The sequence below is a fragment of the Blennius ocellaris genome (assembly GCF_963422515.1).
Source record: "Blennius ocellaris genome assembly, chromosome: 4".
Classification (NCBI taxonomy): Eukaryota; Metazoa; Chordata; class Actinopteri; order Blenniiformes; family Blenniidae; genus Blennius; species Blennius ocellaris.
The window spans coordinates 31,627,350-31,653,824 of NC_137653.1; the positions used below are offsets into that span (position 1 = coordinate 31,627,350).

Below are 26,475 nucleotides of genomic sequence, written 5' to 3' on the forward strand. Positions count from 1 at the left end.
AGGAAGTACTTCGTCTCCTCATGCCACGTCCTATTGTTTGCATTCTATCTGTCACTACATGATAGAGAAACTCAGTTCATATGGGGTTGTATTTGTGCCAAAATTCTGAGCGAGCGATGGGAAAATTTGAGCGCAAAAAAATTAATTGTGCAAGCACACTAATAACATTTTGAGGAAATATTTAAATTGCGCAAAGACAAACTTGAGATTGCGCTCAAAAATCATTTCTGCGTTCAGATTCTTCCTCTGCGCTCAACCTCTCTCTCTCTCTCTCTCTCTCTCTCTCTCTCTCTCTCTCTCTCTCTCTCTCGCTCAAATCTCTCCACCTCCGCTCAAGTCCTGCTGTGCGCTCGCTCAAAATGTGCAAAGCCCAAATGTGACAGACACGGTTGTCCACCAATCACAGACATTTGGGGCGGGCGTTGAATTCTGATTGGTTGCTTCGGTTTCTGGAAGTGCCTCATAACCAACGAAGAAGAAAAAGAAGAAGAAGAGGGAAAAACAAACTGCGAGGGAAAACATGTTGTAATCCAGGATCATTATCTTTAGTTTTCCTTATTTCTGTTTTCCTTCGCAGTTTGTTTTTCCCTCTTCTTCTTCTTCTTCTTCGTTGGTTATGAGGCACTTCCAGAAACCGAAGCAACCAATCAGAATTCAACGCCCGCCCCAAATTTCTGTGATTGGTGGACAACCGTGTCTGTCACATTTGGGCTTTGCACATTTTGAGCGAGCGAACAGCAGGACTTGAGCGGAGGTGGAGAGATTTGAGCGAGCGAGAGAGAGAGAGAGGTTGAGCGCGAGAGAGAGAGAGGTTGAGCGCGAGAGAGAGAGAGGTTGAGCGCGAGAGAGAGAGAGAGAGAGAGGTTGAGCACGCAGAGGAAGAATCTGAGCGCAGAAATGATTTTTGAGCGTGCAATCTCAAGTTTGTCTTTGTGCAATTTCAATATTTCCTCAAAATGTTATTAGTGTGCTGCACAATTAATTTTTTTGCGCTCAAATTTTCCCATCGCTTGCTCAGAATTTTGGCACAAATATAACCCCATAAGTTCAACCAAACCAATAAGAAGCAGAATGTGAACAGAAGGAGAAGCTCCTAAGAAGTCGTGACTCTGCTGCTGCAGCAGGACGTTTCAGGATGTTAGTAAAACATATTGTGTTTGAATATGTTCATCAGCTGCACTGAATATTTTCTTAACAAAGAAATGTGCTGTTTTAACAGCAAATAAATGACTATTCAGACCTGCCTGAGTAAATATGCACTTATCAATCTATATGCCTGTCACACTGAGATCAGATCATTTAATGATCCTCTACTCATGATCATAATTAGTAGCAGACAGGATAATATCCTGAACCTCCATTTAGTCCTAGAAATATAGAACAAGATCACCTCACAGTTATCAAGCCCATGAACAGACTTCAGAATCTGCAAAGCCTACATTGGACCTACAGTCTCTATCAGCACAACTTTGCAGACATGAACAATACCTCACAATAAACAACAACAACAACAACAAAAACGTGGGCTCAGCTGTTGTAAACTCACCAGCCTGGCGCTTCGAAAAGTAAAATAAAAGAATATAAATCAGAACATTTTACATACAGTGCCCACATTTGCTTTATTCAAAGTTTTGCAGCACATCCAGTGTCGTTCTGGACATGTTTTGAAAAAAAAGTCCTCAGTGAAGTGCTGGGAGTGACAATTAAGCAATTAAAAATAAAATGAATCCACTGGCTCCTCACAGGCTCAGACCAAGACAGTAAAACTCTGCTCCTCTGCGAGTTGATACAATTAATAACAATCGGCATGTCTTGCTCATGTCTTTGCTGATATATTGGACGGATTAAAAAAAAAAAAAACCTGGATCAGTGCATCCCTACTCATATCAAAGTTTCCAGCTCCACCTTCATTTCCCTTCATTTGAATATTGGATCATAGGAGCTGCATTCAGAATCTGCTGTGTCTGTGTGAGCTGGACTGGCTCCGCCCACACATGTCCATCTATGGGAAGAGGAGGAAGTACTTCCTCTTGTGGTGCCATGTGCCAGAGCAGAGCTGCGTAGTTGTGGGAGGAGTCAAAAGGAGGAGCCTACATTGATTGTGATTGGCTAAACCCCCGATGACACTATATAGGGTTTGATTTCTGATTGGCTGGTTGGAGAAACACACTTTTTAAAACCTAAAACTTGCCTGGGAGAGAGAGGAGCTCAGCTGGCTCCTGTGGATGTTGAGCTCTACTCCGAGCTCCTCCTGGTGACTGAGCTCCTCACCCTATCTCTAAGGGTGACTGAGCTCCTCCCTGGTGACTGAGCTCCTCCCCCTATCTCTAAGGTGACTGAGCTCCTCACCCTATCTCTAAGGTGACTGAGCTCCTCCCCCTATCTCTAAGGGTGACTGAGCTCCTCACCCTATCTCTAAGGTGACTGAGCTCCTCACCCTATCTCTAAGGGTGACTGAGCTCCTCACCCTATCTCTAAGGGTGACTGAGCTCCTCACCCTATCTCTAAGGGTGACGGAGCTCCTCACCCTATCTCTAAGAGTGACTGAGCTCCTCACCCTATCTCTAAGGGTGACTGAGCTCCTCACCCTATCTCTAAGGTGACTGAGCTCCTCACCCTATCTCTAAGGTGACTGAGCTCCTCACCCTATCTCTAAGGGTAACTGAGCTCCTCACCCTATCTCTAAGTGTGACTGAGTTCCTCACCCTATCTCTAAGGGTGACTGAGCTCCTCACCCTATCTCTAAGGGTGACTGAGCTCCTCCCCCATCTCTAAGGTGACTGAGCTCCTCACCCTATCTCTAAGGGTGACTGAGCTCCTCACCCTATCTCTAAGAGTGACTGAGCTCCTCACCCTATCTCTAAGGGTGACTGAGCTCCTCACCCTATCTCTAAGGTGACTGAGCTCCTCACCCTATCTCTAAGGTGACTGAGCTCCTCACCCTATCTCTAAGGGTAACTGAGCTCCTCACCCTATCTCTAAGGGTGACTGAGTTCCTCACCCTATCTCTAAGGGTGACTGAGCTCCTCACCCTATCTCTAAGGGTGACTGAGCTCCTCACCCTATCTCTAAGGTGACTGAGCTCCTCACCCTATCTCTAAGGGTAACTGAGCTCCTCACCCTATCTCTAAGAGTGACTGAGTTCCTCACCCTATCTCTAAGGGTGACTGAGCTCCTCACCCTATCTCTAAGGGTGACTGAGCTCCTCACCCTATCTCTAAGGGTGACTGAGCTCCTCCCCCTATCTCTAAGGGTGACTGAGCTCCTCACCCTATCTCTAAGGGTGACTGAGCTCCTCACCCTATCTCTAAGGGTGACTGAGTTCCTCACCCTATCTCTAAGGGTGACTGAGCTCCTCTCCCTATCTCTAAGGGTGACTGAGCTCCTCACCCTATCTCTAAGGGTGACTGAGCTCCTCTCCCTATCTCTAAGGGTGACTGAGCTCCTCACCCTATCTCTAAGGGTGACTGAGCTCCTCACCCTGTCTCTAAGGGTGACTGAGCTCCTCACCCTATCTCTAAGGGTGACTGAGCTCCTCACCCTATCTCTAAGGGTGACTGAGCTCCTCACCCTATCTCTAAGGGTGACTGAGCTCCTCACCCTATCTCTAAGGTGACTGAGCTCCTCACCCTATCTCTAAGGGTAACTGAGCTCCTCACCCTATCTCTAAGAGTGACTGAGTTCCTCACCCTATCTCTAAGGGTGACTGAGCTCCTCACCCTATCTCTAAGGGTGACTGAGCTCCTCACCCTATCTCTAAGGGTGACTGAGCTCCTCCCCCTATCTCTAAGGGTGACTGAGCTCCTCACCCTATCTCTAAGGGTGACTGAGCTCCTCACCCTATCTCTAAGGGTGACTGAGCTCCTCACCCTATCTCTAAGGGTGACTGAGTTCCTCACCCTATCTCTAAGGGTGACTGAGCTCCTCTCCCTATCTCTAAGGGTGACTGAGCTCCTCACCCTATCTCTAAGGGTGACTGAGCTCCTCACCCTATCTCTAAGGGTGACTGAGCTCCTCACCCTATCTCTAAGGGTGACTGAGCTCCTCACCCTATCTCTAAGAGTGACTGAGCTCCTCACCCTATCTCTAAGGGTGACTGAGCTCCTCACCCTATCTCTAAGGTGACTGAGCTCCTCACCCTATCTCTAAGAGTGACTGAGCTCCTCACCCTATCTCTAAGGGTACGCCCAGCCACCCTACGGAGGAAGCTCATTTCAGCCGCTTGTATCCGGGATCTCGTTCTTTCGGTCATGACCCATAGTTCATGACCATAGGTGAGGGTAGGAACGAAGATCGACCGGTAAATCGAGAGCTTCGCTTTTTGGCTCAGCTCCTTCTTCACCACGACGGACCGATACAACGTCTGCATAACTGCAGACGCTGCACCGATCCCCCTGTCGATCTCACGCTCCATCTTTCCCCCACTCGTGAACAAAACCCCAAGATACTTAAACTCCTCCACCTGTGACAAGGGCACTCCACCGACCTGTGTTTGTTGTGTCGCTACTGAATTTGTTTTAAAAAAAATAAATCCACGTTTTATTTCAAAAATAGTTACAACTTGCTTGATGGTTTTGGTCCACGGCCTTTATGTTGGATGCCCTGGTTTAGAGCATCTTCCTCCTGATTTAACTGAAGCTGATCTTAACGAGGGAACATTGTTAAACTGACCGAAAGTTCAGCGAATGAGTCACATTAACTCAAAATGTAACAATGGACTTAGTTTTCAAAGAACTTTATTCTGTAACTATTAAAGTTACTATTAAATAAAACTATCTATGAACTGTAATCCTACCTAAAAGGTAAGTCCTTCATTGTTTTATAACGTCCTGCTGACCTTCCTGTTTTTATGCCACATTTTCTTTTTATTTTCTTGCTTTCCTCTCATGAATCTTTTTCAACTTGTCTCCATTTTTAAACTGCATGTTTTCTCATTTCTTCTCCTCCTCCTCCTCCTCCTCCTCCTCCTCCTCCTCCTCCTCCTCCTCCTCCTCCTTCATGTGTCTCACTTTTGGCCCACTTCTTCCTGCTTTTCCGTCTTTTATTTTTTTGCCATCTCACCACATTAGTCTTTTCCCGGCTTCGTCTCTCATTCTGCTTTTCCTCCTCACATCGTCTCTCTCTCTCTATCTCACTCTCTCTCTGCTGGAGGTATAAATAGGACTCATAATAAAGTGCTAATTAATCTCTGGTGACAAAATCAAAGAAAGCACATCTGCATTGCTGAGAGGAGCGGCGGGGGAAGGAAGACGGTTCGACGGCAGCGAGGAGGGAAGAACTGCAGTTGAGAAAAAGACTGGAAGGCTGCAGGGAGGTCGGGCAACAGAGTTCGGTAGAATGAAAGTTCATGGTTGAGGTGATCGCTTCCATACCAGCAACAAAACGCTATTATAGAACAACAAAGCTTGACTGGTGGCTGTTTAGTGCAGCGACGTGAAAGGCTGAAATGTCATGAATGAGTAGAAATTAACTTACATGGTTGGGTCTTCAAAAAAGAGCGGAAGTTAATGATGTGATAAGTTGTGTTTTTTAACTAAAAAACAACTAGCTGGGGCCTCTTATTGTGTAAATTATAATATAAATATTGTTCCGTCCTGTAGTTTGTATTATGGCTAAAAGGATTTGATCCGTTTCATTAAGTTTTAAAAGATTTCAATGTTTTTCAAAATGAAGCAGAAGTCATTATATAATGCACAGAAGCATATTTGTGATAAAATGTACAACTGTAGTTTTATGAGCCGTGACGCAACATTCCATTCCACCTGGTTCATTGTTGATAGTATTTGTAGCAACACCATAGCAACCCCCTCGAAATAAAAAAGCATGACCCTTATACATGAACTGAATGGACAATGTGGAAATAAAGTGAACATTTGTTGCTCAAAAAGATCCAAAATGAAGGCGCAATCCTAAAATACAGCCGTTTCAACTGAAAACAGAAGGGACGTCCTACATTTAAAAAAAACAAAAACTGTAAATCTGCAGGTGAAACGTCTCCATGTTACAGTTCCACAGTCTTTTAGTGCAATTTTGTGAAATGATCAACTTTTTAGCTCTGCACAAACATAGGGATCACACAGTTCGGAGTGAGACTCAATTGTCATGCAACAACGATGCTCAGAGTCACTTTTTGATAAATGACTTCCGAAGTCGAACTTCTTGAAATCGCTCAGTTTCCATGGAAATCGGGAGAAAATGTATTGAACTTTACGTTAAGGATCTCAAACTCAAATGAGCTGGGAGTCACTTCAGTTTATTAATAATTTAATTAATTACTTGTATTTTCCTCACATTGAACTAGATTTTAAAAAGTAGACACATTAGTTCATTACAGTTGGTGAAAATCAATTCTTGAATCAACTATAAATCAAAAAAATATTGTAAAATTCTAAATTCAAATTTGTGGGGGTATTTATCTCAGAAAAACCTGATTTAAAAGACATTAAAGTGTGAAGTTTGTCACATTGTTGCCCGTTAAACGGCGGAGTGCCAGCAGTACGCCCTGCAGTCTGAGCTTCACCACAGACTCAGGATTACAATCAGCATCTGGAGAGAAGGAACCGTTTCAAAGCCAGAGTTTTCCCCGGAGGCTGACTGTGTAATGGGTTTGATGTGACTTCACAGGTGAGCCTGCAGGTCGTCCAATCATTAATCCCTGGAGAGACTCTTAACTGTAACCAGAACCAGAGGAAACCTGTGGGCCTGCAGCAGAGCTGTGGACTGGGACAGCTTTAGAAAGACGGCGGCGTCTTCTGAGACCCAACAAAGGAACGAGTCTCTCTCGGCGACATCAATGGAAATTAGTTTAAGATCTGAAGTGACGTCTCAAGCCCACATATGTCGTCCCACTCTAATGTCTATTTGAATGTCGGCTTGCCAGATGTTACCACATCTGTTCACTTCCTGCTTTTTCAGGCAGATTTAAAAAAAATATTAAAATAGTGAATAGTTACTAAAAGCATCACTGACAAAAATCTCATTTTCTGCAGGAGAGTAGTTCCATGTGGTGATGAAGACGACACAACTATGACCATTTGTTTTTCTCCAAGATGTGAAACACGATGTCATTTTACAGTTTCGGTCAGATTTGTATTCCATTAAAATAACCTTTGGTTGTACTTTTCTTTTTTAAGACTCTTTCAAAAACAGTTCCAAATAAATAAATATAATTAAATATAATTGATCTATTTTTTTGAAAATAAAATATATGATATTTTTCCAACTTTCTGCAATGTTGCAGAAGGTCTGGTTCTGATGGACGGACAGATGGATGGACGGAGGTATTGTAAACTTCTCTACATGCTAATACTGTTTGCCTCATTGTGTTCTGGTGTTCTGAACTGTGATTGTTTCCTTCTTGATTTATGCATTTTCATTTCACTGTTGCTGATTGAAACCACAACGGCCTTGGGGGGGTAAATCAAGTTGTGGAATCTTAATTTCACCCAGGCTGGACGATGACGCTCGCTGTGCTGTTGATTTTTACCAATGAAGGGAACATTAAAGCAGGACAGGAACGGCCAAACATTCAAGCTCCAATCATTTCCTCCCATTTACTTACTTGTGAACGAGGAAACTCAACACATTACATTTAATGGCAACTCACTCAAATACTGATTATCGGACCATTATGTTATTTTAGCAAAGCTCATTAAAGTAATTGCTAATTTAATGTGTTAGCCTGTGTGCGGCCATTCTGGGTCTGGAGATTCACTGCAATTCCACACGCAGTCACTCATGGCCTCAGATTTACACATTTCCACTCCATTATGTCTGACCTTTTAACTGTGTCCTCCTCTCTCAGAGGACACTATTAAACCACACCATTACCGAGTGGACGAAAATGGAAGCAGAACATTCACTGCAGGGCGAAGTGGGGAGGTTTTCCCCAGAATGTCTTAATGCTTGTCTTTTTTGAAGAAGAAGTCATATTAGAAATAAAAGTCTAGTTTTGAAAAGAAAAAGTGGATTTTGGTATATTTAGGCTTTTTACGTGACGTTTCAAGTGAAAACGCATCGATTTTGTGTTTTTGTTTCAGAAAAGTTTCACGTTTACGTGGCGACGTTTCTAAAGCGATGCAGTTAGGATCATATAGGATTTATTTGCCAACTTCTTCAACCAGTTTTGCATTAAGGTCACCATCAACTTGTCAGCCAGTCATTGCTGGATCACTTTGTATATTTAGTCAGAATTTCTTTCTCTTGTTTTTAAAAAAAATGACAGACAGCCAGGCATCTCAGAGATTTTGCGTCTTTTAGGCCCAATAATGTTTCAAGTTCAAGCATTGCTTTTTCATTTCAGAAAAGTTTTGCATTTACACCAGCTGAAAACGATGTCTATTACTGTGGCAACAAGACAATAAAGTCTGTCCTGGGATGTTTTCAGTGGCTTCGAGCACTGTTCTCATGTAAACAGACTCTGGAAAGGCAACAGAAGTTTTGTGTTTCCACTTGAAATCTTGAAACTGTACACTCATTGTAGGGATGGAGTCGAAGCTATAATGCTGCAAAAAACACGGCGGAGGCAGATGTTTCTCTCCCGTACAGAGGTAGCATGACAGTGATTTATGCTGCACGGTCATAGAAGCACCTTTAACTCAGACTCCTGTTGGGGATTCAGATAATCGCGACATTGATCGCACAGCGTGTCGCCGAGGGCCCATCTGGGCCGATAGGCGGCGTTTTGTCCCCGTTTGACTCCATTTTTCCACAGTTTCTCCAGACTTCACTTCAAAGCAACAGATCTCCAAATTCATAAATTAATCAGCAGGAGAGGGATTTTTTTTTAAAAAGTGCACATGGCACGGCTGCCGACACAAGCAGAAGAAGCGACAGCAGGAGCATCGGATTGTATGAACAGCCACAAGAATCACCAGTGAACAAAACTATACCACCAAAATAACAGCGAACATTCATATTTTAACAACATTAAAAAGCATTACGCTGCCACTTTTGATGGTTTGAATCAATGGTGCTGCAAATGAGACAATGTCCCCGAGTGTAAAAGTCACACTATGGATTCCACATGGCCGTAATAGAAATGCATTTACACTGCAGCAAAATCCTGACATAAGCACAGCAGGCAAGTTTTTTTTTTTGCCACGTTGCAAAAAATCATTGCCAAAGACAAATACATCTGCAACAGAGTCACTTAACATTTAAATGTCACTGTAAATGAATGCCATTAACAGCCAGTCCCTGTCTGCATATTGAAGGTGCAGAAAATCCAGCAATCAATTAACATTAGACACATATTTGTCACACACCCCCTGGTGTTATGAGCACTTCGGTCAGACTGCAGACACATGCACCCTCCTCACTGCAGTGCATGCAAAGAAGCATTCCGAAATTAAAAGGATGGTTGGCTCACTGAAACGAGCTGATATCAAAATAATGAAAACTCAATTGAGTCTAAAATTTAAAAAAAAGAAGAAGAAAGCTAAAAGGTGCATATTTGGCAGGTGTTTGATGTAAAAGGGGAACTCCAATGACCTGCCAAAAAAAAGTGCACTATCACTAATGTAGACTTGATGGAGTCAACTTATTTTAGAAAAACATTCAATACGAGCCTATTTAATCTCATTGAGAGTAAAATATATACATATATGACGTGATAATTATTGCGTGCCATGTTTTACTGCAATACCTGCCAGACAGGCTATAGAACACAAGAGACACACAGTTTTCACCAAGAAGAGAGCAGAGAATCTCAGGTAATTATGATTAAAAGAGACACGGACTCCCGTGGACACACTGGGATTCATTTCCCAAGTGAAGGGACCTTTTCGGAGTAAAACGAGCAAAAATACAAACAAAGAAACGGACCACGTAAATGAATAAACACACAATTGACACTATTCCGGTAAAGTGATCATTAGTTTGACCACCTGATTGAGGAAGACTACTTCAAGTAAACTCTTCAGAAATCAGATGGAATGATGACAAATTAACCTCGCGCATCTGGAAGCTGCAAGTGGCACAAATACGCTATAAAACGTCAGGGGAAACACCAATAAAGAGATAGGAAAGAGTTTAGTCCATTCTCTTTTCTTTTTCTTTTTTACCTTTTAGCAGTAGTCTTCTCTTCAATATGGCCTGAAGAAAAAGCATTTTCCCCCAAACTGGTTCCAGGCTGATTCGCAATTCTTTCCTCATGGAAGAGCGGAGGAGGAAGAAGGAGCCAGAACTTCTGTCTGTGTGCACCTCTCTCTCTCTATCTCTCGCTCTCTCGCTCTCTCTCTCTGTCCCTCTCTCTCTCTCTCTCGCTCTCTCTCTCTGTCCCTCTCTCTCTCTCTCTCTCTACGTCAGACGGGACCCCCTCCCGTCTGCCACCAGCTGAACTGTGCCATTTGTGCGTCAGTGCGCACGAACTGATGAAGAAGAAGAAGAAGAAGAGGAAGAAAAAGAAGAGGGAGAGGAAGAAAAAGAAGAGGAAGAAGAAGAGGAAGCAGAAGAAGAAGAAAAAGAAGAGGAAGAAGAAGAAGAAGAAGAAGAGGAAGAAAAAGAAGAAAAAGAAGAGGAAGAAGAAGAAGAGGAAGAAAAAGAAGAAGAAGAAGAGGAAGAAGAAGAAGAAGAGGAAGAAGAAGAGGAAGAAGAAGAAGAAGAAGAAGAAGAAGAGGAAGAAGAAGAAGCTCAAGTCTCCGTCTGGACAAGGACATTAATCAGGTGTATTCTCTGCGTCTTCCAGTGTGGTTGTGTACCGACGGGCTGATCCCTGCATGTTCTCCTCCTTTATGCCATGTTCTTTATGCCTAATTAAATTACAACATTCTTCCCCTCTTCTCCTCAACATCTCTCAGTTTCTTTCCTGATTATGTAAAAAAAAAAAAAATGTGTAGCTCAAAGCCTTCGGGACTTTTGATGACCTAGATTTTTTTTCTTTTTTCTTTTTTGTCAGTCTCTGTGTTGTGGGCTTCGACGTGCAGCAGCAGATTTGTGTGTGTGTGTGTGTGTGTGTGTGTGTGTGTGTGTGTGTGTGTGTGTGTGTGTGTGTGTGCGTGTGTGCGTGTGTGTGTGTGTGTGTGTGTGTGCGTGCGTGCGTGCGTGCGTGCGTGCGTGCGTGTGTGTGTGTGTGTGTGTGCGTGTGTGTGTGTGTAACTCGTTCCTGAGTGTAACTAAAAGATGAAAGCCCCACACACACGCACGCACACACACACTGAAACCTACCATGATAATGTATTCCCCGGCTCTCCTTACTTGGTGATCAGAAGGTGACCAGTGTTGCTTGAAGTAACCTGAAAACCAAGAAAGATTCTCTCCTGCTGCAAAGCCACAACTTCCTGATCAGACTTCTGGGATCTGAATCAGCCCATCTTTGCCTGCATACAGGACAACAAGCAGACACTGACACCAGTATGGGGTATCCTTGCAATACTGCATGGAGTACTGGGACTTGAAAAAAAGATCTGCAACATCACATAGTCATGGTTGTGTCATTACGACTGCGACAACACATCATTAGTAGGTGAAAACGAACCCGTCTCATGACGATCTAATCTCAGCTCACGACATCCAAGGATGAGAAAGCGATGTGACTATGAACGCTCAGCTGCCACAAGCCAGAAGTCAAGAAAGAAAAACCTCAAAATCCCATCAGGCTGTGGATACATACAGAGTTTTCCACCATCCAGTATGGAATGAATGAATAATGCAATGTAAAGCATCTATGAGTGTCCTGAAAAGCGCTTTATAAAACCTATGTGTTATTATTATTAGTAATAGTCTAGAAACTAATAGAAAATAGTATATCTATAACAGCAAGCTCGGTCCCTTGGTCTGCAGTGCTCATGATCGCAGTGCGTCGATAGACGTGACACTGTGCCTTGCATTCTGTTAGATTGTAAGGTGGTTGGAGGCGATGCAGTATCCACGCAGAGACTGTGTGGAGGTAGGAGCGCAATAAATAGCCGTTGCTAATGTTTTGTGGTTGTATTTCTTCTATTGCTACTACTGTATATCTATAACTACACATGCTACTGCTATATATGTATATGTTCGGCTTTAAGGCATTTGATAAATGCACAATTCTTGCATGTGCTGTGCACATCAAAATCTTCATTTTGGACTCTAAAGTATTGCCGTTGAAATTATGGCGATGATTGTGGCGTTTAAGCGCTGACTCACAATCTTTTCAAGGGTATGAAGAGCTACACATTGTGAAGCCATTATAAATGTGAAGAGTCACCAAGTCTCTTCAACCTGAGACTCAGCTCCTTCCTCTTGTACTCGGCCTTTCATGCCAGTTGACTTGAGTGCTGTAGTACAGCCCCCGAGTCACAACACGTCACGCTGCCTGTGCTCATGAACAGCATCATTCTGATCATCATTTTCAGCTTTAATTCATGAATTTCAATTGATTGGATCCAATCCAATTTGGGAGGGATGCTTTTCACAGAGTTGCAGAACCTCGTGACGCTTTCTCATTTGTGATTCGTGCAGACGCGGAGACATGCAGCAGCTCGGATTGTTGCATTCAGTGACCATCAAAGCCTCTGTCCTTCATGACAAAGCAAATCCATCCACTCCAATCACATGTGGGAGAAAACAGACAGCAAACAGCAGTGATATTAAAAATGCATCACCTGTGAGCAGTATGTGTATCTGTTCAGTAAAACTTCAGCACCATGAAGAGCGACTGGTCGGTCCCAGTATGTCTCTCCGACACAAACCAGTACCACCCAGTAGGCAGGAGGAAGCTCGAGGTCACAACCCGGACAGGTTGACAGTCTGGTTACCACCAGTTACATCCTGATATTCAGGCTCAAGGAACTCCTGCTGAGTCCACAGAGGTACAGAATCAGAGTGCTGCACAATCAGCAAGAGCTTAAATGATGGATGGATGGATGGATGGAGAGAAGGTTGTAAATTATATGAAAACCAATCAAAACCAACCATTTGTTCATGACAACCCCAAAAAGAAGATGCAGCCAGCCCTTGTGGACAGCGTCAATATGAAGCTAGCAGTGTTCTTGAACCAAAAGTGGCTTCGCCTGGTAGTTTGTATTGATGTGTGAGTGCTACTGATCAAACATAAACAGTTCTACACCATGATGTTCTAGTTTAATAGTAAACTAACTCCAGACTCTTCTAATCCAGACTCTCCTCAGTGAGCCTACCATTGTCCACAATCAATGTACGTTTAGACGTTTTCTGCTCCTTGCCGTCTCACCAAAAATTGAAGCAAGACAATCTTTAAACCGAGCCTCGTGTTTCCCATTAGCATAAGTCTGGGAATGTGAAGGGTTAAAGTCAGGCTATCATCTCCAGCTTCGGTTCCGTGACACACAGAGGGACTGAAGGCAACAAACCCTCACAGAGACAAACTTCACAGGTTTCCATCTCAGGATGGAAACCGTTTCATGTCTTTATGTGTCAACCAGAGCGACGCAGAACACAAAGTACCAGAGGTTGTTTTGATGGCATACACACTGATGTATTCCAGTGTGTGCGAGGGAGATGGAGGGATGTAACCCCCCCCCCCCCCCCCGCTCAAATATTTATTTTAAATCTTCCATCAACATCTGGACCAAACATTTCAAGAAAAGGTTTTATTGAATTTACCCAAGCTTAATCATAAAGATTGTCTCCCGTTATCAGATCTTGTTGTAAATGAGAACTTTTAGACATAAAGCTAAATATAATTGATTTATTGGATGAATTGTTTGCACATTGGAGGGATCGGAACCATAAACCATGAAAATATTTCTCACATCAATGTTTGCTAGACTAATACTTTTCAATGTATTTTATCACGTGTAAATGACAGATAAGAGTGTTTTATACTGACATCAGATTATGGAGACAACCTTAGATAATGCTATCAAGTCAAATGTTCTAAAATAGTTAAAATAGTGCTTTTAAGGTTTGTGCTTAGATAAAATAATTATAAATGTTGCATTTAGGTGTTTCTTTTCATCATGATTTTTCTCAGATTTTGAAAGAAATAATGCATGTTGAGTCAAGTTATCAGAAATCAAAGCCGCAAAAAGACTGAACACAGATTGTTTCCAATTTTTGGGGGGGGTCTTTGCCTTTCAAATTTAAGATTCGGACTGATTACATTCAAGACCTTTTTCTATAATCCTTCATTATCTAACTGATTTCCAGTTTGTGCATTTCTAAGATATTGTACAACTGAAAATGTTAAAGGTTTTGTCAACAATTGCCTCACTCATAACGTGAACTAAAAAGGTTGTGACATCCATTTTTTTGGTTTAAATTTCAACCCATAGTTAATGAAAAAAAAAATTACAATATTTTTAAATAATCTATTTTGATGTAAACATTATTAAGGAAAAATAAAGACCTGAAATATCTCAGTTATATCTCAGGCGCTGTGTTAACAGTATGAGCTGGATTTAACTATGTAGAGATGCACGTATCCAGTTTACATTATTACTGTTTTGTTTCTCTTCAATGACTTTCATGTCTTATGGGAAACGGTGCACGTAAATAAGCTTAATTCTCCAAGTGGAGCTGGAGCATGGAGATCATTTGATCTTCCTCAGTGAACTGAGCTCCAGGTTACAACAGATGGCCCTATAACTGAGTGAGACCGTTTAATTATGGTCTGAGGAGTCGGGAGTGACTGTGTTGATATTTCTGTATTTGGTGGCTGGAAAAGGCTTTTAAAAAAATGTGAACGTCTGCGTTTTGGCTTTTTGAGCCATTTGTTTTCACAAGAAAATTAAAGATGGAAGGAAAGAACGTTCACAAAAGAAATTCCAGTTTACATGCGAATATTTCACACATTGTTTTTGTGTTTTCGATTCAGAAAAGTTTTGCATTTTCCTGGTAATTTTTACAAAATGATGTTTATTTCCACGGAAACAGCAGAAAACCCGATAACAATGGAGTTGTGATACAATATAAATAGCATTTTCTGGTAATTGTATATGTATTGTATATGTATGTAATAGTATATCTTATGAGACTGATAGAACTGAATTGGCTATCATTTCCTGTTAAGACAGGTTCTGATACAGATCAGATTACATTTCAATAGCATAATTAATAATTATCATTGATAATTATTAATCATTATTGATAGCCACGCACTACATAAATGGTACAGAGTGATCTTTATGAGGTAAGAAATCCCAACAGTTCAATACAAGAACCATCCATTTTCCAGCCATCCATAACTTTCAATCGCACGTCTTCCATCACCCATTTGAACAATTCTTTTCCTTTCAGGTGGCAGACTCCAGCAGCTTATTTCGACTTGCAGCCTGTCGCTGGGGCTCCGTCGCCGAGAGAAACGTCAGAAAAGTTTCCACCATCTGAGGAAAAAGATCTTTTCATCTTTTCCTGTGTCAATAGTGAGCCATCTGAAGCTACTGGTCCTTGGAGAGGACGGGATGCTGGAAGTGGGCTGGATCTTTCCGGTTTCATCTCTCATCTGCTGGAAGGGAGCATGACAAATGCACCATAACAAATACAAAATCCAAGTGTGACCACTTCTTTTCTGTCCCAATTTGGTCTTGTTAGAAACAATGCACGGATTTCATGAATTGATAAGTCCAGTGACACTGGGAAATAATTCACTTTAAAATCATACCTGCTGAGAGAGAGAGAAAGCTTCATCAAGTGATGCCATATTATTGAACTGTACTTATGATCTAGTAGTGGAAAAATAACATGAAAACTGAGATTTACCCAACAGTTCTTAAATTCCTGTCCCAAAGGATTCTAGAATGTGGTAACCAATAACAATGACTTGATAAACCATTGGCAGAACAATATTGGCTCAAGTATTTCAATACACTATCAGCAAGTTATTATTATTTTCTTGTTGTCGTTGCATTTAAGATGGCAAAAATATGTAGGTTTTCTCCTCCCACATTCCAAAAATATGCATGGGAGATAAAGAGCTGTATGCTTCATTTGCCGATTGAAAAAATAAAAAATATTCAACACCACTGTGTTTCTAAGAGAAGCCAAAAAACCCAAAAGAAGCTGCGATACTAACACTTGTATTGAAGTCGAGTGTGTGAAGGAAGTCCATTCATATTAAACGATTTCACACATGGTGTGACGCCTTAACACTCTGCGCCCACGTGGGGAAAGGACTTCTGCAACAGCTGGAAGGAAGAAGTTCAGAGGAAGTATTCCACCTCGTTGATCCAAAGTCTATCAATTCCATCCTGCTGTGAATACATTCCTACGAGGTTCACCAGCATTGATAATGAAACATGAAGGAAGCAGAGGGCACAGAGTCCTGTCACTTTCAAAATAAAGCTTCAATACACGCTTTACTCCCCCTTGAACTGCAACCTTATCGTGGTGGGGGAGTTTGAGCACCCGAATGACCCTCGGAGCTATGTTGCCGGGGGACTTGCCCCCCCAGTAGGGTCTCCCAAGGCAAACAGGTCCGAGGCGACGGGTCAGACTAAAAGCAGTTCACAAGACCCCATGGACACAATCACGAGGAGCAAGGTGACGTCACCCGGTTTGGCGCAGCCGGGGCCACACCCTGGAGCCAGGCCCGGGGTGGAGGCTCGCACGCGAGCGCCTGGTGGCCGGGTTCTTGCCCGCGGGACTCGGCCGGGCTCAGCCAGAAGGGATGACGCGGGCCCCTCCTCCTCATCCTCCTGTGGACCCACCACCCACAGAGGCTGCCGTAGGGGTCGGGTGCAGTGTGGATCGGGTGGCAGTCGACGGCAGGGGCCTCGACGACCCGATCTCCGGCCACAGAATCTGGCTTTTGGGACATGGAATGTGACCTCGCTGGGGGGGAAGGAGCCCGAGCTTGTGAGGGAGGCTGAGAGATACCGGCTAGATATAGTCGGGCTCACCTCCACTCACAGCTTGGACTCTGGAACCCAGCTCCTCCACAGGGGCTGGATACTCCACTTCTCTGGAGTTGCCCGCGGTGTAAGGCGGCGGGCTGGAGTGGGCTTGCTTATTGCCCCACAGCTCAGCCGCCATGTGTTGGAGTTCACCCCGGTGAACGAGAGGGCTGCGTCCCTACGCCTACAAGTAGGGGACAGGTCTCTGACTGTTGTCTCGGCCTATGCACCGAACAGAAGTTCAGAGTACCCAACCTTCTTGGAGTCCCTGGGAGGGGTGCTGGATAGTGCTCCAACTGGGGACTCCATTGTTCCCCTGGGGGATTTCAACGCCCACATGGGCAATGACAGCGAGACTTGGAAGGGGGTGATTGGGAGGAACGGCCTCCCCGATCTGAACCCGAGCGGTGTTCTGTTATTGGACTTCTGTGCTAGTCACAGTTTGTCCATAACGAACACCATGTTGGAGCACAGGGGTGTCCATAAGTGCCCGTGGCACCAGGACACCCTAGGCCGGAGGTCAATGATAGACTTTGTGGTCGTGTCATCTGATCTCTGGCCGCGTGTCTTGGACACTCGGGTAAAGAGAGGGGCAGAGCTGTCAACTGATCACCACCTGGTGGTGAGTTGGATGCGCTGGACTGGGAGGAGGCCGGATAGACTCGGCAGGCCCAAACGTGTTATGAGGGTCGGCTGGGAACATCTGGCCGAGCCCTCCGTCCGCGCAGCCTTCAACTCCCACCTCCAGGAGAGCTTCTCACAGATCCCGAGGGAGGCTGGAGACATTGAGTCCAAGTGGACCATGTTCTCCACTTCCATTGTCGAAGCTGCTGCTCAGAGCTGTGGCCGCAGGGTCTCTGGCGCCTGTGGTGGTGGCAACCCCCGAGCCCGGTGGTGGACACCGGAAGTAAGGGATGCCGTCAAGCTGAAGAAGAAGTCCTACCGAGCACTGTTAGCTCATAGGACTCCCGAGGCAGTCGACAGGTACCGGCAGGCCAAGCGAGCCGCAGCCCGGGCTGTGGTGGAGGCAAAAACTCGGGTCTGGGAGGAGTTCAGAGAGGCCATGGAGGAGGACTTTCAGTCGGCCTCGAGGAAATTCTGGCAAACCATCCGGCGCCTCAGGCGGGGGAAGCAGTTCTCCACCAACACTGTTTACAGTGGAAGTGGGGAGCTGTTGACCTCAACTGGGGACATTGTTGGGCGGTGGAAGGAATACTTCGAGGACCTCCTCAATCCCACCACCACGTCTTCCATTGAGGAAGCAGAGGCTGGGTTCTCAGAGGTGGACTCGTCCATTTCCCAAGCTGAAGTCACCGAGGTTGTTGTGAAGCTCCTCGGTGGCAAGGCACCGGGAGTGGATGAGATTCGCCCAGAGTTCCTTAAGTCTCTGGATGTGCAGGGACTGTCGTGGCTGACTCGTCTCTGCAACATCGCGTGGCGGGCGGGGACAGTACCTCTGGACTGGCAGACTGGGGTGGTGGTCCCTCTTTTCAAAAAGGGGGATTGGAGGGTGTGTTCCAACTACAGAGGGATCACACTCCTCAGCCTCCCCGGGAAAGTCTATTCCAGGGTACTGGAGAGGAGGGTCCGGCCGTTAGTCCAACCTCGGATCCAAGAGGAACATTGCGGTTTTTGTCCTGGTCGTGGAACACTGAACCAGCTCTATACCCTCCACTAGGTTCTCCTGATGGTGGAACACTGGACCACTCTATACCCTCCACCAGGTTCTCCTGATGGTGGAACACTGGACCAGCTCTATACCCTCCACCAGGTTCTCCTGATGGTGGAACACTGGACCAGCTCTATACCCTCCACCAGGTTCTCCTGATGGTGGAACACTGGACCAGCTCTATACCCTCCACCAGGTTCTCCTGATGGTGGAACACTGGACCAGCTCTATACCCTCCACCAGGTGCTTGAGGTTTCGTGGGAGTTCGCCCAACCAGTCCACATGTGTTTTGTGGATCTGGAGAAGGTGTTCGACCGCGTCCCCCGAGATGTCCTGTGGGGGGTGCTCCGGGAGTACGGAGTCCGGGGTCCCTTGTTGAGGGCTGTTCGGTCTTTGTATTCCCGGAGCAGGAGTCTGGTTTGCATTGCCGGCAGTAAGTCGGACCTGTTCCCTGTGCACGTTGGCCTCCGGCAGGGGTGTCCTTTATCACCGATTCTGTTCATCATATATATGGACAGAATTTCTAGGCACAGCCGGGGGCCGGAGGGGGTCCAGTTTGGGGATCACAGGATCTCATCTCTGCTATTTGCGGATAATGTGGTCCTGTTGTCCCCATCAAGCCTGGATCTCCAGCGTGCACTGACACGGTTCGCAGTCGAGTGTGAAGCAGCTGGGATGAAGATCAGCACCTCTAAATCCGAGGCCATGGTTCTCGACCGGAACAAGGTGTCTTGCCCCCTCCAGGTCGGTGGAGTGCCCTTGTCCCAAGTGGAGGAGTTCAAGTATCTTGGGGTCTTGTTCACGAGTGGGGGGAAGATGGAGCGTGAGATCGACAGGCGGATCGGTGCAGCGTCTGCAGTTATGTGGACGTTGTATCGGTCCGTCGTGGTGAAGAAGGAGCTGAGCCAAAAGACGAAGCTCTCGATTTACCGGTCGATCTTCGTTCCTACCCTCACCTATGGTCATGAACTATGGGTCATGACCGAAAGAACCAGATCCTGGATACAAGCGGCTGAAATGAGCTTCCTCCGTAGGGTGGCTGGGCGTACCCTTAGAGATAGGGTGAGGAGCTCAGTCACCCTTAGAGATAGGGTGAGGAGCTCAGTCACCCTTAGAGATAGGTTGAGGAGCTCAGTCACCCTTAGAGATAGGGTGAGGAGCTCAGCCACCAGGGAGGAGCTCGGAGTAGAGCCGCTGCTCCTCCACATCGAGAGGAGCCAGCTGAGGTGGCTCGGGCATCTATTTCGGATGCCCCCCGGACGCCTCCCTAGGGAGGTGTTCTGGGCATGTCCCTCTAGTACGAGGCCTCAGGACAGACCCAGGACACCTGGAGGGACTATGTCTCTCTATGGCCTGGGAACACCTTGGGGTGCCACCGGAAGAGCTGGAGGAAGTGTCTGGGGTGAGGGAAGTCTGGGCCACTCTGCTCAGACTGCTGCCTCCACGACCCGGCCTGGATAAGCGGCAGAAAATGGATGGATGGATACACGCTTTATTATTATGCATTTATTGCAAATAATGTAATATTTGTACTATTCCTCCCTGATTTACCTTACCTGAGGGGTCTCAAACTCAATTCACCTGGGGGCCGCTGGATTCAGAGTCTGGGTGAGGCTGGGCCGCATCAGGGCTTCATGAGGGTCATTATTGGGTGTTCTATTAGGTTTGTAGTGTTGTGAATGATTGTGTTGGGATTTTTTTTGTTGCTTAGTTCATGTAGTCAATGAGTTAATTTAGTTTAGTTTTGCTAATTAGTTGTGGGTGGGTAACCAGGAGTGAAGAGGGTTTTATTTGTAGTCTCCTCCTGCCAAGGTGTTCCTCATTATCGTCATAATTAAAGCTTGTGCTATGTACAGCAGGCATGAAGCTGAACTGTTGATGTGCTGTTGCATTGCTCACTGCTCCTCATTGCCTGCCCACGACACCATAAACTGTGCTGTTGTGTCTTCAGTGTATCTTCCTACATCACAAGGATAGTAGTAACCGATTAACCTTTTATTTATGTACACACTCAACAGCTGTGGTCCACTGCAGGTTAACTCAACACACTACACTACAATACCCACAACGCCTTGTGTCTGTCTCAACTACGGCAGCCCGAGTAGGTCTAAATACACAACACATAGCCATAAAGCGGTATCAGGTGTCGTGGTATCTGTGGCAGTATTATGAGTACTCATGACGGTGTCGGTGTCGGTGCATCCCCAGTGAATGTGATCAAAAGTGCTAATCGTGTTCCAATTACTGAAGGACAATGAACATTTTCCAGAATGGATTCACTCCCCAGCTCTCATCAGTACAAACTGGATCCACCTCGATGATAAACTTCCCCCGGTGAACGAGCTTTTGACATAGAGTTGTCAATTCAAAGTTCTGAAATGAAGCTTCGACCACGTTTAGATGTACCCGGGTATTTGAAAAAAAGTGTGATATTTCTCTGCATTTGAGCTGCGCATTTACACGTAGACGCAGCTACAACTCACCACAAAACTCCGGCCACAGTGTAGATCTGGATAAACTTTGTGTCTCCGTTTGAATCTAAAGGTCACAATTCGTATCGTCATGTTTTTTTCCAGGGATTCTGATTGGCTATCATGATGTCATGCTTCTTGCGACACTACCCCCTACATGTCTGGCTGCACATAGTAGCTCCGGAACAGGTGTATATGCAGGTCCGGGTAAATGAAGATTTTTTGATAAACCCAGAGGGCGAAATGCTTGTTTTTGTAAAAACCCAGGTATGTGTAAACGTGGCCTTTGACTTGTGAGCTGCAGCTACACCTGCTGACAAGAAGCCACCGAATTAGATTATTACTCTCTCCTCCACTTGTCCAATTAGATCACAGCACAGGTTCCTACTTGTCCAGTGAATTGAAGACGCTGGCTAGCTGAGTGACTGTGCGGGGAGCCGACAGAAGCCGGGACCTGTCAGCACAAGTTAGTCCTGTTTACCTTGGACACGCAGTGTGTAGGCACAGGGGAACGTCAGGGGGAATATTTAGCTCCTGTTGGCTGACGCGCTATTTAATCAACCTGACACATCAGGTGGGAGGGAGTTAATCCATCTGACCTGAACCAGAGGAGAAGAAACAACGTAAAGCCTAATGCAGGCTCGCGGGTGCAGTCGATTAGAGTCCATCGTGATGCTTTAAATGGAGGATTACCAGAGTCAGAAGAGAAGGTGATATTAACACCATTGGAAAATTAAAAAAACCCCAGCAGGCTGCTTCGTGCTGAATTATCATCAACCGTCAGAATCTGGAGGATGCTTGAAAAAAAAAAATAGAAAAACAACAGGACTGCCTCCAGATCTGCTGTTCACTTGTTGTGAACCATGTCGTTACTCATTCAGAGCTCCTGTGTGGCCTGGCGAGAAGCGAAAGGCGTGAACAGCAGGAAATGGGAACAGAGAAGATAAACAGTCAGAAAGCAGGTCAACTGGGAGCAGAAAGACCAACACGTTCATGAAATCCAGTAAAAATAATCTATTACATATTGTGCTCAAGGTGATCGGACTCCATCATGGGAAACTCCATCCAACATCCAACTCCATCCAACACCTCAGGACAGGAAACATCCTGAACAGCCCATCGGTCCAGAAAGTTACAAGAAGTAGGCAGTCAAAGACTTTATTGCAAACCTTCAACCAACCATGACCAGACCAATCAACCAACGGCAATGAAAACGCATAACTCCTGGCAGAGGTGAGGAAACATCCACAGGGAGGAATAGGAAACATATATATATATATATATATATATATATGTCCACTGCTGTCTCTCTCCCTTCCCCTTTCCGGGCCTCTTGGACTTAGCACCAATATCTGTGTGTGTGTCTCTCTCGCTCTCTCTCTCTGTGTTTGTGTGTGTGTGTGTGTGTGTGTGTGTGTGTGTGTGTGTGTGTGTGTGTGTGTGTGTGTGTGTGTGTGTGTGTGTGTGTGTGTGTGTGTGTGTGTGTGTGTGTGTGTGTGTGTGCACTCAGGATGTTTGAAATGTCAAATGGTTTTAGGTCAATGCCTGAAATGACTGTAGTGGTGATGCTGGTACTGGGAACTCGTCTGTTCTGAATGTTAAGAAGAAAACAGAATGGATTGTTTTGTGTGTATAATCATTTGGAAGAAATGGTTCTTGAGTGCTACAACACTATTACAATGTTTTATTCTTTCCACATCCTCTCCCAAAGTCTGTGAAGAAAAGAGTGACTGGAATTCACTGTACATACTTGAGCTTTGCTACATTCACACTCACACTGAAAGACATAAAGCAACAGCTGCCATGCAATGATCGGGGATCGAACCATTAACCTTGGAAGTGGAAGGCGACACAACTGAGCCACAAATTAAGTTCATTATGACTTCAGGTTGTTTAAAGTATTTAGTTGTCTTCTTTTTAGAAAAGTGGACTTTTAAGACATAGCTTCTCTAACACCAGCTAATTAAAGCAAATCCATGTGTCAGTTCTCTGTGTCTCGCCTCGTGTTTCCAATTAACCAATGGCCTTCTCCTTCTGTGTGCTCCTATCGTTGTGTTCCACCTGTGTCCACCCCTTACTTGTGTATTTCAACCCTCTCCCTCAATTGTCTTTGTCGGTTCGTCTCGTCAACGTGTCTCGCCTCTTGTCATTATGTCACCCCTCTCGTCGTGTTGCTCCCGTGTTCTCCTCGTGTTCCATGGACTTTTGCCGCAACTACTTGATGGAACTCCCCGAGTCTGCGCTCGAGTCCATACACACTCCATATTCATAACAATAATGCTGGTTGCTTGTGTACAGTAGGATGAACTGCAGCAACATGAGTTTATAATCCAAGAAAAAAAAAGGCCAGATTTGAGGTTTCCTCCGCGTACGGCTGTGAATACTGGATTAAAGATTTGCTGATTTTAAGGTGTGACGCCACGCAGTCGAGATGAGTTGCCAGGGCGAGTCACATCTCCTCGCAACAAGGACATTTGAATAATTTCGACTTTGCTCGAGTTCTGATTTTCAGTTTCATCCATGTTCTCTTTTGCTTGCTCTCAAAAATGTGTTCCTCTGTGTGTGTGTGTGTGTGTGTGTGTGTGTGTGTGTGTGTGTGTGTGTGTGTGTGTGTGTGTGTGTGTGTGTGTGTGTGTGTGTGTGTGTGTGTGTGTGTGTGTGTGTGTGTGTGTGTGTGTGTGCACTCAGGATGTTTGAAATGTCAAATGGTTTTAGGTCAATGCCTGAAATGACTGTAGTGGTGATGCTGGTACTGGGAACTCGTCTGTTCTGAATGTTAAGAAGAAAACAGAATGGATTGTTTTGTGTGTATAATCATTTGGAAGAAATGGTTCTTGAGTGCTACAACACTATTACAATGTTTTATTCTTTCCACATCCTCTCCCAAAGTCTGTGAAGAAAAGAGTGACTGGAATTCACTGTACATACTTGAGCTTTGCTACATTCACACTCACACTGAAAGACATAAAGCAACAGCTGCCATGCAATGATCGGGGATCGAACCATTAACCTTGGAAGTGGAAGGCGACACAACTGAGCCACAAATTAAGTTCATTATGACTTCAGGTTGTTTAAAGTATTTAGTTGTCTTCTTTTTAGAAAAGTGGACTTTTAAGACATAGCTTCTCTAACACCAGCTAATTAAAGCAAATCCATGTGTCAGTTCTCTGTGTCTCGCCTCGTGTTTCCAATTAACCAATGGCCTTCTCCTTCTGTGTGCTCCTATCGTTGTGTTCCACCTGTGTCCACCCCTTACTTGTGTATTTCAACCCTCTCCCTCAATTGTCTTTGTCGGTTCGTCTCGTCAACGTGTCTCGCCTCTTGTCATTATGTCACCCCTCTCGTCGTGTTGCTCCCGTGTTCTCCTCGTGTTCCATGGACTTTTGCCGCAACTACTTGATGGAACTCCCCGAGTCTGCGCTCGAGTCCATACACACTCCATATTCATAACAATAATGCTGGTTGCTTGTGTACAGTAGGATGAACTGCAGCAACATGAGTTTATAATCCAAGAAAAAAAAAGGCCAGATTTGAGGTTTCCTCCGCGTACGGCTGTGAATACTGGATTAAAGATTTGCTGATTTTAAGGTGTGACGCCACGCAGTCGAGATGAGTTGCCAGGGCGAGTCACATCTCCTCGCAACAAGGACATTTGAATAATTTCGACTTTGCTCGAGTTCTGATTTTCAGTTTCATCCATGTTCTCTTTTGCTTGCTCTCAAAAATGTGTTCCTCTGTGTGTGTGTGTGTGTGTGTGTGTGTGTGTGTGTGTGTGTGTGTGTGTGTGTGTGTGTGTGTGTGTGTGTGTGTGTGTGTGTGTGTGTGTGTGTGTGTGTGTGTCACAATGAATCATTAATATCAGCCTTTTTAATGCGATCTCAACCTAATGCATCAAGTCTTTAAATGTTTATCTGTCATCTTCTAAGTTGTCTTGTCATCTCCATTCATTTTCTTATACAAACATACATTACACATGCAATTTTAAAAATTAAACCCCCAAAAAATTATCGTCTGCCTTTGTTTCCTCCTCTTCCATATGGCCTCTTTTCTTTCTTTTCACTTTGCTCCCAGTTTATCTCACTCTTCTTTCCCCTTCCTCTCAGCTTTTTTCTGTTTGTGACCAGTTTACACAAATATCTCCAGGGTGCAGATATTGTGTCAGTACTGAAGTAACCAGGTTCGTCTTCTTTCAATGATTTCCACTAAGGGGCCGTCCACACCATGAAACCGGTTCACCTAAATGAGCTGTTTTTGGCCTGTCATCCACATGAGGCGTGTTTTAGGAGCACGAAGATATTTATTTTTTAAAAAGATGACACAATTGTCCCCCCTCTTCCCCCACCCCGGTCTGTGATGTCATCAAATAACAACAACAATCAGAGACTACAAGCTACCGATGCAAGCAGCAGGAAGAGTAGGGCTATAGACCTATAGAACTGGAGTGATATACTGGTTTATGAGCAGGAATCTACTTCTAAAGTTCTTTGCCTTCTGCATTTTTGGTGTGTTTGAGTCACACCGCCCCTAGAGGCCTGGCATGTGTACTACATGCCCTGAAGCCTCGTCATCAGCTGTGTTCATAGTGACGTGTGGACAGAATATTTTTGGGAGAAGGCTGGGGAGAAAAAAGATGTGAATGCTGATTCTGAGAATCATTTGCATTTTTTTATTCACTTCAACTCCTGCAGTGGAACCTATTACAATCATTGAAGTATGAAAATGTGCAGCTATTTTTTTTTTTTTTTAAAGAAAGTCTTGCTATGTTGTAAAATTTTCATATATTTTAGACTTTATGAAATGTTTTAATTCTTCAACAATTTTTTTTCATTGATTTGTCCTTGGAACATGACAAATCATCCATGTCTCTCTCTGGCTCATTTGATCTCAGCAACTCCATGGCAACAGACGCTGATATCCTTTGATGTCCTTTCAATCTCATCCTTTTGCTATTTCAGTTCAGTTAGTCTTCGAGTTGACCAGCGAGAGGCAAACCAGAGAGATATTATTGAGAGGCACTAATTTTGAATCACCTGACGTGAAGAATGAAAGACCTGATGTCAATTCCTCTGGTTCCGGAGATAGACACAAAAGAAGGCAAAGTCCATCAGGAAGTGGTGCAACTTTTGAATGGAAGTTGTTGTTAAATACATTTTATAAGTCAGAATTATTTCCAGAAGAACCATGTGATTTTGGATTTAAAAGACAAGAGAGGGAGAGGTTGAAGACCACAGTGACATTTACTAAGGTACTGTTAAAAAGTACAATTGTGTAAGCTTAATAATTGTCTTGGTTGTGTTTTACAGTATGTTATGGTTGCTCCAACTCTCAGCCTACAGGACCTGGCAACAAAATGATTTGGAGTCCCTGCAAAGATTATGGAGACTCTGAGCAGCCAGAAAGCCACCATCGAGTCTCTTGAAAAACAGCTCGACAAAGAACAACTTGAAATGACCAAAGCTTGTGAATGGTCTGAACATGATGCTGCTGGCAGTGTTTGGTCTGAAGACGATGATGAAGGTATGTGATTGTTGACATCATGAGTTTA

The 26,475-nt window shown here is 44.6% G+C and overlaps 1 protein-coding gene across 1 annotated transcript in view; it reads right to left on the reverse strand.

Annotated features, from left to right (window-relative positions):
- The window catches only part of grip2b (glutamate receptor interacting protein 2b), a gene marked incomplete at both ends in the record, with an annotated part of 385,376 nt that overhangs the window by 225,047 nt on the left and 133,854 nt on the right, over positions 1 to 26,475 (reverse strand). The gene's annotated exons all lie outside the window — the stretch shown is intronic.